Source organism: Crocuta crocuta, unplaced genomic scaffold, assembly GCF_008692635.1.
Source record: "Crocuta crocuta isolate KB4526 unplaced genomic scaffold, BGI_CrCroc_1.0 scaffold51, whole genome shotgun sequence".
Classification (NCBI taxonomy): Eukaryota; Metazoa; Chordata; class Mammalia; order Carnivora; family Hyaenidae; genus Crocuta; species Crocuta crocuta.
Genome location: NW_027527624.1, coordinates 2,073,693 through 2,087,903, shown reverse-complemented (window position 1 = coordinate 2,087,903; position 14,211 = coordinate 2,073,693). Strand labels below are relative to the sequence as shown.

The following is a 14,211-nucleotide window of genomic DNA, read 5'->3' as shown; positions in this document are numbered from 1 at the left end:
CTAAAACTCAGATAGTAGAACTCTTTCTGGATAGTCTCACTCAATAGTTCACGTTTATTTATCTCTCACACAACAGGCCTCGTTGGGCAAGTTGCTGTGCTCCGCAACTCTTCCTTATTCAGGAACCCAGATTGGTTCCCATTCCATTATCCCATCATCCCCTCGCGTCATCATCTCCATGGGGCAACGTTGGTTTCAAAGGATGTCAGAGCACTGAGGAGAAGAGACCATGGGTGAGGTGCGCCCGTGAAACTAAGACCGAGGCTTGGGAGTAGAACTTCAACACATGGCGACACCTTGAACTACAAATGAGGATGAGCAGTCACATGCAGAAGAAGGGAAGCTGGATTTCGAAGGACAAGTGAGACTCTCTGTCCTGGAGCTCTGCTGATTCCTACAAATTAGGAAACAAGCATAATCTTTAGTTCTAACCATAAAGTCATCTCATATTTAGGCAATCCTTAAAATTCTTTCCTATTTGTGTCTTACAGGATCCTCACAAAAACCCAATGAAATGGAAAGACCAAGAATACCCACACGCTTCTCAAAAGTGAGCTGTAGGCTTTAGGAAGTGGTAGCAATAGCAGCCTTTTAAGATATGGCTCCATAACACATTAGTATGGCCTCCAGTATGTCTGTCTAACCTCCAAGAAAGGCAGTTCATTAGTAGAAAAAAATGATCTCTTTGACCAGGTTGTACAATCTTTTTTTTTCCTTCTTTTTTTAATTCCCACTTCCTTAAACATACTTCAGTTGCTACAAAGATTTTTTGCTCCCTTTAGTAGATTATAAACTCCTTGAGGGAAATAAAAGAGTATTATCTGTTTTAGGATCCCCATGACCTTGACATTTCTTAAACACAGATACTTACTGAATAAATCTCATGCAAATGTTAAGTATTGATCATTACCTAAGTGGTAATGACGGGACCAGAATAGTTATAGGGGTTTTAGTTGATTTACTGTGGGGGCATTTTCCATTACTTTGAAGTAGGCTACTAAGGCTTGATGACAAAACTTTTGACACAGTAGACGGACAGAAAATGGACATTAACAAAAAAATAGCTTTAGATAGGCCAGTTTGTAAATGATAGGAAGCTAGTACCTGGGAATTAGGTACTATAATATTATTGGACAGTGTGTTGACTTAGTGTGTGAGCAAACTCCTTATTTTCAACAGGATAAATGAAACGTGTGGCTGAGATCAAACCTGGTTTTCTGCTATCAATATATTGTGCATGGAAAAATATCAAATGTAAAAACATGACGGTGGGAAAAAAAAGCCAAACCCGTGTGTACTGTTCACTTATCCATCCCATTCCTTCCTTCCAGCAGATAGTTTTTTCGGCAGTTTTGAGGGTTAAGAAAAGCTGTATTATAAGTAATTGGCTCCTAGATTATGCTTTGTGGAATTATTTTTTGGACAATGTTTAACAGAAATGGTGTTAAAAAAAGGGAGGTCCGATGGCTAAAAAAGGTTAAAAAGTGAAGCATGCTTTAGTACCTTTTGGAGATTAGCAACAAAAAAATCAGCATATTAAGTGATATAGAGTGAGTTGCAGTACAGATGATCTATTTAACTTTCTTTAACCCTGTATCTTCCATACTGGTTTGACTAAGAAGCATGTTGTCCCTGCACCGACCCACCAGCTATCGCCCAGCTACAAACACCTATTATCACTCCATTGATCATGGATTCATATTTGCTATAATTTTTGGAAACACTGAAACTACTAACCACAGTCTTGTGAAACAAGATGAAAGGCATATGAAATTTGGCACAAATATTTGATGTCCATTTAATTATTCAAATAGGGAAAACGAATGTAATCATAGAAATCTGTCTATAATATCATCTGATAATTTCAAATTTTGTTTTCATAAATAACATTGCTGAGGTTTCAAAAAACAAAACATAAATTTGTCTTTTTAAAAAATGTTTACCATTTCCACTTACTCATATGTGATGTTACTTACTTACATTAATGTACTCATATCATTTATGGTTTTGGCTCTCTTTCTTTTTCCTCACCTCCTACATTCCTTCCCTTTAACCCACATTAGCATTCCTGATGCTACTCCCTGTAACTCACATCATCAGCCTCTTCCACATCATTCCACATGCTTCATCTAGAATCACACACAGGAAGAGACATCCACACCATCCATACACTGGAACACAGGCTTCTGGAGGTCAAATTCTTGAATTTGCTGGTGCTTGCTGTGGGACCTGAGAGTAGCTTTCTAACCTCTGGGTGACTCAGTTTTCTTATTTTTGAAGTGAGGTTAACAGGGATGTTGTGAACATGAAGTGAATTTTTCTGTGCCATGTGCTTAAAAAAGTACCTGGTATATAGTGAAAATTCAGTAATATACATTATTATTATTATTAAATTTGTCAATAGCTTGTTTTTCAAAATGTGATAATACATGTATGGTTTTCTCCGTGTTATTTTCCTCACTGAGTTATACTTCATGGAACTTTTTCCAAATCAACAGATCAACTATAAGTTGGTGTCTTTGTATTATTCTGTGGTGTGGATGAATCATAAATTACTCATCCCTTCTCTTAGTGATGAACTTTAATCATACTCTTCTAGTAGTTTACCATTGTGAAGAATGCTACAATAAACACCTGAGTATGATGTCCTCTGTATTTTCTACCTTTATTTTTTTTAAGTTTATTTATTTATGTTGAGAGAGACAGAGACAGTGTGAATTGGGTAGGAGCAGAGAGAGGGAGAGAGAGAGAGAGAATTCCAAGCAGCCTCTGAGCTGCCAGCACAGAGTCGAATGTGTGGTGCTCAAATTCCTGAAGCTTGAGTGGAAAGCAAGAGTTGGACACATAAACCGACTGAGCCACTTAGGCACTCCCTCTCTTAAGCATTTTTACATGTAAAATTCAGCAGTGTTAATTCGCATTGTAGTACAATTAATCTTCAGAATTTCTTCATCTTGCAAAACTGAAGCTCTGTGCACATTAAACAAGTACTCTGTCTTTTCCCCTCCCCCAGCCCCAAGAAACCCCCTTCTAGTCTCTCTAAGAATCTGACTACTTCAGTTACCTCATATAAGTAGAATCACAGAGTCTTTGTCTTTTTTTGTGACTGGCATATTTCACTTAGCATAATGTCCTCCAGGCTCACTCATGTTATAACATGTGTCAGAAATTTCTTCCTCTTTAAGCCTGAATACTACTCCATTGTATGTGTATCCTACATTCTATTTATTCATTCATTTTTCGATGAACAGTTGGATTATTTCCATCTTTTGGCTATTGTGAATAACGATTCTATAAATGGGTATATACGTCTTTGGAATCCTGCTTTTAATTATTTTTAATTCTGGAAGTGGTACTGCTGGATCATACAGTAATCATATATTTTTTAAAATGTTTATTTATTTTTGAGAGAGATGGACAGAGTGTGAGTGGGGGAGGGTCAGAGAGAGAGGGAGACACAGAAACCAAAGCAGGCTCCAGGCTCTGAGCTGTCAGCACAGAGCCTGACTCAGGGCTCTAATTCCTGAACTGTGAGATCACCACCTGAGCTGAAGTCAGACGCTTAACCGTCTGAGCCACCCAGCGTCCCAGTAATTCTATTTTTAATTTCTTGGGGACATGCTTTTGCACAGAGGTGGCACTGTTTTACAGTATTGGTCCTTATTTCTATTGGCTTTCTCTTAACATTTTGAGTCTTAACAGGATTGATAGCTTTTAGATAAAATATAGGAATAAGAAAAAAAATGGGTGAAATCTACTGAACATACGAAATTATCTAGAAAGGAATCTAGGAGGACTGGATTTAGAATTGATGCAGCTATAGTCTAATACACCACAAAAAGGTCTTCGTAATTAAATAATCTCTGTTAAAAAACTAAAGGGCTAACTTTTGACATTTAGGTGTATAATAATTATGTTGTCATATGTTCAGATAAGTCTAGGAGCTGAGAATTTACCTTTGTATCTTAAAATGTCAACTGCTTCGCTATTAACTGCAGTCATTTTTTTTTTTTAATGTTTTATTTATTTCTAGGAGAGAGAGAGAGACAGCATGAGCAGGGGAGGGTCAGAGAGAGAGGGAGTCACAGACTGAAACAGGCTCCAGGCACTGAGCTGGCAGTCCGCACAGAGCCCGACGCGGGGCTCGAATCCATGAACCGCGAGATCATGACCTAAGCGAAAGTCGGACGCTTAACCGACTAAGCCACCCAGGTGCCCCAACTGCAGTCATTTCTTATCAAGATCCAGAGCTTATTTGTGAAACAAAAGTTTTATTTTCCTACTCTTTGTCTTTCTGTGTTCTAGATTTCATGTACACATTAATTCATACATGACCTTTGTTAGCTCACATGGTTTTCTTATATAATGTCAAGCCCACTGAATTATATAATTTTAATGATATATCTAAAGTATGTTATACAAGTAATTTCTGTTCAGTGGTTAGTAGAAATCAACAGTATGGCAGATCTCAGTTATGAGAAGTCTATAAACTATCATTTATCCAAATATATTCATGACCCATTCATGTATGTACAGGTTTACTTATCATTGAGATTGCAGGATCTTTAAAATCCATAGAAATCACTTGGGTATCTTGTTGAAAAACATACCAGTGCTGACCCAGTAGTTGTGGGGTGGACCCCAAGATTCCTTATGTTTTTTTGAAAATTTTAATTTTTTTAAAAATTTATTTCTGAGAGAGAGAGAGACAGAGAGAGAGCATGAGCAGGGGAGGGTCAGAGAGAGGAGACGCAGAATCTCAAACAGGCTCCAGGCTCTGAGCTAGCTGTCAGCACAGAGCCTGACGCGGGCTCAAAGCCGTGAACTGTGAGATCATGACCTGAGCGGAAGTCAGACGCTTAACCGACGGAGCCACCCAGGCGCCCCAAGATTCCTCATTTATAACAAGCTCCCTGTTGATGCTGGTGCTGCTAGTCTGTAGACCACACCTTGAATACCACAAAGATCTGATTCTTAAGACATGAAACAAGTCAACTTTTCTAGTCGCTTTTAATCGGAGGCATTATCTTTGTTCAGGATGAGTTTTTCCTGCATTTCAAAAACTTCATTCAGCTCTAATGTGCCAAGTTGATTCTTTCTTTTTGTATCTCTCTCCTCATACATTAATAACCAAATTCTTTTTCTTTACTCTGATCAACAAATTTCTTTCTTTGCTCTTTTAAATTTTTCCTGTTTGATACTGTACTCCTTTGATTCTCTGAGCACCTAGATCAATAAAATCCAGTTACCAACACTTCCAACTTTAAACACACTTGACACATTCCTTCCATACATTTTAATGTATACAGAACTCATATAAATATAGACTATCTGGAATTATGATATGAAATATTATGGTAATTAGAATTTTTATATGGTAAAGAGTCTTGGTTCTTGTATAGAGAACACATAGATCTATTGCTGACAGAGCAGCACTACTGCACTATGCTTATCTTATGGAGAGAGTATCAAACCTTTTCAACATAAAATTATTGTATTTGGAGGAATATGATGTCAACACTAATACTCATGTGCTCTTCTTTTAAATAAACAGAGATGCCTTCAAGGGAAGCAGAGTGTAGAACTGATTCTGAGGAGTCACACAGAATTCATGACATAGAAATTCTAAGACTTGGAGGAGTCCTAAGGCTGAATCATAGACTGGGGACTTGGTTGCTTTGCAAGAATAGACTGTGGAGAAGTAGCTGTTGCGTAGTACAAAAGGGCATGAAAAGACACAAGACTTCTTTTGACCTCAGGGTGGAATTTGAGGCACCAGCACTGGACTTGAGCACTTAAATAAGCAAAGAGTAGAGTTTGGCTCATCAAGCAAAGCAAAGCCAAAGAAAGTCTGAGAGCTGATGCCTACTCAAACCTGAGCTCCTTTCCTGTGGAGTTCCATCTCTCTATTAATCCCCTTCCTCTCCTTTCTTCCTGTCACTCTTTCTCTTTCTGTGTTTTGTTGTGTGGTTGTTTTTTAAAATTTTTCTCCTCTTCAACTCTGGACATATTCATGGCAACATCAATATGCTTCTCGTTAATACAACGGAATTGTAATTATGAAGATAGGTGTGAGTCTGATGGAAGTTAGTTTTTGATTGATAAATTACAGCAACATAGATATGTTCTACATAGATCCTGTCTTGAAATGTGTTGATTTGAAAGTTAACATTAGGTAAGAAATATCTTAATAATATTTACTTTTGAGCTCAGAACTCAGAAGAGGGATAGATGTTGTAGTATAAGTATTGTACACTGGAGAAAATATCGTGAAAAGAAGACCACTAACAAAGAACTCATAGCAACGTATCTCTAATTCTTAATGTGAAAAGATATAAAGAATGCTACTTGATGAGGATGAATATAAACTACCATGGTTAATATATTTATATTGCTATTAGAGCTGAAAAATGGTGTTTAGAACCTATTTCCTATTTCTTAATTACTGCATACTGCACAAGACGAAAAAGCCATTTAAAGATTTTATGAACGTTAATTCTTCCCTTCACTTTCAATACTTCTTTTGTTTATTTTTCCTATGCAGATAATAATGAATAATGAAGACAATTATAAATCCAGAACTAGACACACTTACAAATGCACACACTACATTTAAATTCAGAATGATTTAGTTCACTAGGCTTGCTAAAATATAATATATACAATATATATTTTATTTATTGCTGTTGAAAAGATTCAAATGTTTCCTGGAGAAAAGTCATGAAATATCATAAAAAAATAACTAGAACAAATACTAGCATATTTATTACAAAATCTGGAAGTCATAAATATGATCACTTCTCGTGAATTCTCCTGAACATACTTGTGGAAAACAACATATAAGTAAGGCTTAACTTTTGCAAAGTTATAATTAATCTCTCTAAATTTAATATCATTGCACTGCAAGAATAAGTTTTATCTAATACATGTCAGATACGTAAATCAACTCAATGTGAAGCAGTATTTAAAAACTTTTCATTCAAATCCGTCTAAAGCATTTTCATTTAGCTCTTAGTTCAAATCCTTCTCTGATCCCCCATATTAAAAGTCCTGTCACTCTCTATCAAATCAACTTCTTCTATTTCCTGCACAGTACTTGTCAGTACTTGAAATTATCTTGTTTCTATCTTCACTTGCTTATTATCTATCGAATCCAGGATGACTCCAGATTTTGTGGGGTCTGAAGGTTACACAATTTACTGCATCTTGAAGAAATAATTCAAAATTATGATTACAAAATGAAGTACAAAGTCTGTTGAAGAGATCCAGACCAAGGAGGGACCCTAAAGCTTTGCTCTCTTAGTTTCAAGGTTAATCCACCTCTGGGCTCTCCTGTTAGCTTGTAATATCTCTGAGAGCAGGGAGTTTATATCTTGGTTACTGTTATATCCCCAGCAATTCAAAGGCATGTAGTACATAGTTTTGGAATGAACTAGGGAACATGTATGCCTCAAGCACCCTGACTTAAGTGCCCATTATTGTTTTTCTTTATATCAAACACAATTTTCTGCTATTCTAAATAACAGAACACAGTGGCCCCATTATTGTTTTTAATGTTCTATTTGAATTCCTGTGTTTATTTTGCTATGATGCTTTGTGGCAAAGTAATTTTATTATAACAAGAACTGCATTTTTCTGTCTAAGTTGCTTTTCAATATGGCATCTCTCATGGTCAACATTTTCTCAGAGGTGATATGTAACTGTGAAAGATGTAGCAAGAACATTCTTATTTTCCCTTTTGGGGATTTTACGGGCATTTTTATTTATGTTTTGCTTAATTTTATTTTCTGGTTTTCTTAATATTTTTTTTCTCAAAGGGCAAGTATTGATTTAGTAATAAAACAAAAATAAATTATTAAACAAATTGACTAAGCTCAGGTCTCATTTACCTGTAGCCTGTCACCATTTTGGAGAGCACCTTCAAATGGGAAATTCTTGTTCCCATTTCTCACTATTTTATCCTAATTTTTGTCTTCAAAGTGGTGGTGGTTTATTTTACACTACGGACAGATATCCACTACAATTTCAAGCATGTTTCTCAATGCATAGTTCTAAGATCTGAATTTTATAAATATGAGTTACTTTTTTTGTTCTGTTGAGATATTTTGAGATTACATTTGAAAGACAATATTGCTCTTTAAGTAATTACAGCCTACATTTTGAAGGCTTACATGTTGCCTGTCTATGTATATGTGATTTTAAGTCATAAACATTGGAGTATCTGGGACAATTGCACATCTGTTATGAACATGGCGGTGGGCTGAAGCAAATGACTGGGTGACTTGCACACTGTGGGATATTGTCTGAAATGAAAATCTAGAAATATATTTTGGGGATTAATTGTAGCCATTCTTAATGCTGTCTTTTCTTGTTAACATCCCTCAGAATGTCGTAGGCTAACTATACTGATTCCTGGCACTGTGAAGTCATGCTGATATCAGCCTAAGAAGAAAATAATTAAGAAGAAAGTCTACTGTCTCCCAAATAAACAAATTAAAAAGAAACCTGTGCTTGACTCTAGGTTCAACAGAAATAACACTGAGATGATTTGATTTGAATTTGTCCATACCAGAGTACATACATCATTAGTCTTGCCAATAAACAGTTTTCCATTAGAAATTCTAGAGTCAAACAAGGATGCATGAAAAGTATAATCAATGAATATTTGCTGGGAAGGTTATAATGTAAAGATGTGGATAGCACTTCCCATCACCAAGACAACAATTTTCAAACATTAGTTCAATGAAATCAGATATCAGTGAATCCAACTTGGTCTACCTTCAACTTTTTGATGGACTCTCTAGGAATTATTCTAGAATGAGAAAGTTGGGATTCTGTGAACTGGCATGATGGAATTGGGTTTTCAGGGAGTATCAGGAATTCAAGATTGTGGAGGGAGGTGCAATAAAGAGAGATGGCCAGAGGCTAAAATTTAACCTACGCCAGAGGTTAAAATTGCAACCTCGTTTGTTTTTAAATATGAAAGTTTGCCAGATATCTTATAGCAATGAGAATATACAGCAGTGGTTCTTGAACCTTAATGTGCATCAAAATGATCTGGAGGGTTTGTTGTTGAAACACAACTTCCTGCCCTTCCTCAGCCCTGCAAGAGTAGGCCTGAGGATGGACAGATAATTTGCATTGCTAACAAGATTCCCAGTACTGATAGCTCAGAAACCACACTTGGAGAATAACTGCTATAGGATATTACTGGACTAAAAACCACTCAGGCATGAAGTTGAAAGGTTCTAAATCTACCAGAGTTATTATTTTATATATCTTTGTGCAGAAAGTGAGATAAGTCTTAAGCATTTCTGCTAATGAAATGAAATGGCTCTTCATATAGTTTCTGATATTGTAGAGATTAATTTGAATATGGCAAATCATGACTACTAATTAGCAAAAATAAGAACCTATAGGGTTTGGAATGTAGTCTCCGTGCGTTCCTCATCCAGTTACCCTTGTGGTAATGTCCTGCAGACTAGAGACAGTATCAAGACTAGAAAATTAACAATTGGGCAATTCAAAAAACTTGTTCAGATTTCCCTAGTTTTACATACATTCGGTTGCATGTATATAAAGCTCTATGTGATTTTATCACATGCATTGATTTGTGGAGCCACTACTTCAATCAAGACAGAGAACAATTCTCCTATCACAAAGATTTCTTTACCTCTTTATTTCTTTATCTGTTTATGTTACTTGAAGCAACATCTACCTTCCTTGTCTCTGTCTCTAAACTCTTAGCCATTTATGTGTTGGTAATGTGCAGGTCTTATTTCTTGATCTTCAGAGCTTGCGTCCTTCTTATACTGGTTAAGCCAAATTCAGAACTATGAGATTTGGAAGAACCATATTCCTAATGGCCATTAGATCTGCAGTGAACAGGTTTTTATCGTAACGTAAAGTGAACACACTAGTTTGTGTATGATGGATCTTTGTTTACAACAGCACAGCAGATGGACATTGATTGCTAAATGTAGGGCATGCATCACCATATTTTCCCACTGATATGGAAAGAGTTAACTCCAGTTCTAAAAGGTCTGGCCCATGCTTTAAAGTAGAATTTCTAAGAAGTTTTACTTTCAGCTCTCCTACACTCATCTGAAGTATTCCGGATAAAAGGCACTAGGAAACTCCATAAGTCTTCTGCGTCAGGTGGTTGTGATTAGGGGAAAATGTCTGCCAGCTGTGTCCACACTGCTAGGAGCTGCTTATGGGCTGTCACCATTGGCCTGGCACTAAAGTGAAAAGTGAGTTATTGGTGTCTGAGTCTTAAAGAAAATTAGATCTTAAGAGTAAGAAGTTGTTAAATGGCTGGGGCCAATGTCTTCATATAGTGAGAGGTTTAGCCCAGGGTGAGAGGACTGGCTTCGCTGTTGACAATAGAGCTTTGGTTTGGGCTTTTCCAGAGGCTATCGGTGATATTGGCTGATGAGCCTGGTCTAAGCCCAGTCACTGGGCATTACGTCATAATGCTACATGGTGAGCTGACTCCTGCGGTACACTGTGTTAAGTCTGCAGAGGTGTCTCCCTGACATGTGGGCCATCATAGAAAGTAATGGACTGTTTGCTTATTTGTTTTTGAAATCTTTACAACTCCCCCTCCCCTGCCAGTCTATTGATATAGTGGCTTATATTAGCCTATTTGGACCAAGCTGAGTAGGCAAAAAAGAATATGTAAAATTTTTCATCCTATTTCTGGTCATTGTGGCTTGATAGTTTTCTTAACTACAAAAATAGGTTGACTGTTTGAAAATCTACATATAGATTTTTCTTCTGTTTCCTGTTTCCATCTAGCTCAACAGTTCTCAACAGTGAAGAAATTTTCAAGGGTAATTTTTTAATTTTTTAAAAAACAAATAGGGTTTTTATTTTGTTACTTAGGAACCTAATCCCTGCCTAAGAAGAAACTTCATTTACATATTTTCAATCATTATTTCTTGTGACTGTTACAACAATCTCATGCAGCAGAGAAGGCTGATTTTATCTCCATTTTGAGGATTAATAAGGCTGAGAACTTCCATACACAGGAACATAATCTTTCAAAATGTCATCTATTAATCATTATACTTTTGTCTTCTGTACTTGTTTGCATGAGTCCCTTCCTGTGACCAAGGACGCTACCACTTTGCCAGGAGTGGAGTTGTGATTGGTGTACCAGGAATGTGTGAGAGAGAATCAGTCAATGTCTAATAAGACCTTGATTTTGCTCTGAGAGGAAATGCTATCGAGAATCAATAGGGAAGATCCCAAAAGGTGGCAAGATACAGAATTTGTGATAACAACCAATTGGAAAGGAAAATAAAATTCTCAACCCTGACTTGCTGAAAGACTAGGTTAAAGTGTCCTGGCTTCTTGGGTATAGGAAAGAGTTTGATGGGATTTGGCCTTGCCAAAGATTTGTGGGGCTTCTGGTGTGGGGGCCATACCTGGTGGCCAATAAGGAGAGCTCAGTCAGCATTGTGGGGAGTATCCTGCATCCTCTGTGACCAACACCCGGGAATGAGGGCATGGAAACCCAGCCAATGGCTATAGATACCTTGTTGCCACCCAAGGGAAGCCTGTATCAACCTTAAAAATACAATAGCCAGTTATTTTACTAGCAAAATGAGTTTATTGGGGAATAGCAGAGGAATTGCAATTTGGGTAAAACAATCTATGACAAACTACAGACAAATCCAAAGAGACAAAAAACAAGATCAGCTTTTATTAGGTTTTAGGAAGAAATTAAGGAGGGCTTTTTATTTGTTTGTTTTAACATTAATTTATTTATTTTTGAGAGACAGAGAGCAAGCAGGGGGACGGGCAGAGAGAAGTAGACAGAATCCTAAGCAGGCTCCCTGCTGTCAGCGCAGAGCCCGATGCAGGGTTTCAACTCAAGAACCATGAGATCATGATCTGAGCTGAAATGAAGACTCAGATGTTTAACCATCTGAGCCACCCAGGCACCCCTAGGTATGGCTGTTTCAAACAAAATTTCACTGGAGAAGAGCAAGAGTTTGAGGTTGTGGCGGTTTCTCATTGGCTGCAAGCAGTGGTTAGTGTGTTGTTGATGAAGCAAGAAGAGATCTTCCTTCTTCTTCTTAAAAGCAGGAGATAAAATTCCTATGTGAAAAGTGTCCTCCCTCCTCAAGATAAGAATTATCTTCCTTCTTCGGAACCTGTTGTGCTGGCTGGACCTAGTGGTACTTGTGTGAGAGCTCCCCCTTCAGGGGAGTTCCCCCTTCACTCCATTCTCCTTTACTCATTTTCACTCCTGACCCTTGGCTGTATTAAGGACCCATGTAGCTTTTCTTTCATGGTGCCTGGCATGACCCTTTCACCATCATTGCTCTTGACTTGTGTTCTCCCGTGTTTCTGAATTCCATCCAAACTGAAATTTATGGATTCTCTCTTTTCCATTGGTCAGATCACTTGCTAGCTCTACCTGTCACTTACAGAAGGATATAATGTAGAATGGAGGAAATCTCTAATGCTAGTATTTTGGTGGAAATGGATGGTGCTAAAAGCCTTTGCTTTTTCATATAGTCTGCCAAGGATAGAGGAAGTAGTTAGGCTCACATTTCATCTCTATAGCTTCTGTTCTGTCTCTTGTACCATCTCAGCTTTCCTCATTTGCTGAATATCATCCAAATAATAAAGGTATGTGAAGGACTATGAAAATAGGGAATAGAGAGCAGGAATCAAATGCAAGCAATAGAAGACATTATATTAATATTTCAGAGACTCAGAATGGCTTAAAAGAATCATTAGTTTTCTTAAAGTAGTAGCCAAGGAAAAGTACGAGATTCTCCTGGCTCAGAGAAATGCAAATTATTTTAGCCTGTCTGCAGAGATTTTAAAAGATGGAATTGATTATTATTATTCTTTTTGATGTAATCCATACTCCTTACATCTGTCTAAACAGGCAATATTGTAGCTCGTTAATATTTATCTCTTGTCTACAAATATTTCCATTCTTCAAGGAACATTTATTGATATTTGCCAAGACTAAGCATTGAGGATACGAAGATGAATAATGTATGGTTGAGGAACTAGAGGCTATCATATTCTAGTAGCATGGAGAAGATAAATTACATACATATCCATTGCAGCAAGCATCAAAATAGAGGTATGAACAAAGTATTATACTGGAAGCATCAGAGAACGGAGCAGCTGCCTCTTCTTGCTGTTTGGTTTGGTGCATGAAAGATTAGTGACAGACCGCGAGGTAGAGAAAGGGGGGATAAGAGAAGAAAATTTTCCAGCCAAGAGAAAGAAAAGTTGTAGAGCTACAGCATAGGGTGTGTGGGGTGTAATGATAGAAGATCAACCCATAGAAGAAAGATTGACATAGATGGTGAAGGGCCATTGAGATCCAAGTTGTAACTGGGCCTAGAGATGGTGGTGAACCTGGAAGACACTCATCATTTCACCCCTGCCTATTTCTGTAACCTCACCATGTATCACAGGTCTCCTCTAACTTGGGAAATTTTTGGTCCTTTAAGCCTACCATGAGATTTCTCATCATGAAGCCTTCATATGTGCTGCATTTCTGTCTGAAATATATTTATTTTTCACCCGACTCTCTCTTCTTGCCTTTGTCCAAACATTGTTCCTTTGGAATCTGCCCCTTCTTATCTCTCAGGTTCGGTGGAATTTCCGAAAGACCTTCCTTTTCTTCTGACCAGTCTAAACAATGTAGGTTTCCATTTATTATTTTTCTCCCCCTTTTAATTTTTCTCATAACGTTTATCACAATTTAGAAGTATATGAAGGATCATCTATACAGTCCAGAATCCATAATTATTTTTGTTGCCCTAGTTATTATTTTCTTCCTTAACTTTCAATTCCCCACCACATCTCTAGAATACTCTCTCTTCTCCTCCTATTTCAAAATACTGTCACTCCCTCCAGATCCTGGTGCCCAGAGAAGAAATCAGGCTGGAGTATGAAATTTAGGATTACCTTTATAAAGAAAAAATTTAAGTCCCGGAGAAGTGAAGAGACCACTTAGGAAAATATAAGTGGCCAGAGAATTCATGAGGTAGCTGGAATTGTGTAGGCTTTGGTGAAAGGTGTCTGAGGACCAGCTTGAGAATGAATGGCTTAATCACTAAGATGTCCTAAGAGTTCAGGATCTGATTTCCCCGGAAGGTTACTTCTATGGTGTATCAGGTTAACTTTTGGAGGTAAACTTACTAAGTTTTCATTCTTTGGTTCTAATGT

At 37.3% G+C, this 14,211-nt stretch overlaps 1 long non-coding RNA gene across 1 annotated transcript; it reads left to right on the top strand.

The window, feature by feature from the left end:
* The first annotated feature begins 221 nt into the window (after window positions 1-221).
* LOC144238365 (uncharacterized) lies at window positions 222-8,443 on the top strand. Its single transcript, XR_013337095.1, has 3 exons — window positions 222-361; window positions 492-550; window positions 8,386-8,443. It is a non-coding gene; the product is annotated as an uncharacterized LOC144238365 (long non-coding RNA).
* The last annotated feature ends 5,768 nt before the right edge of the window (window positions 8,444-14,211 follow it).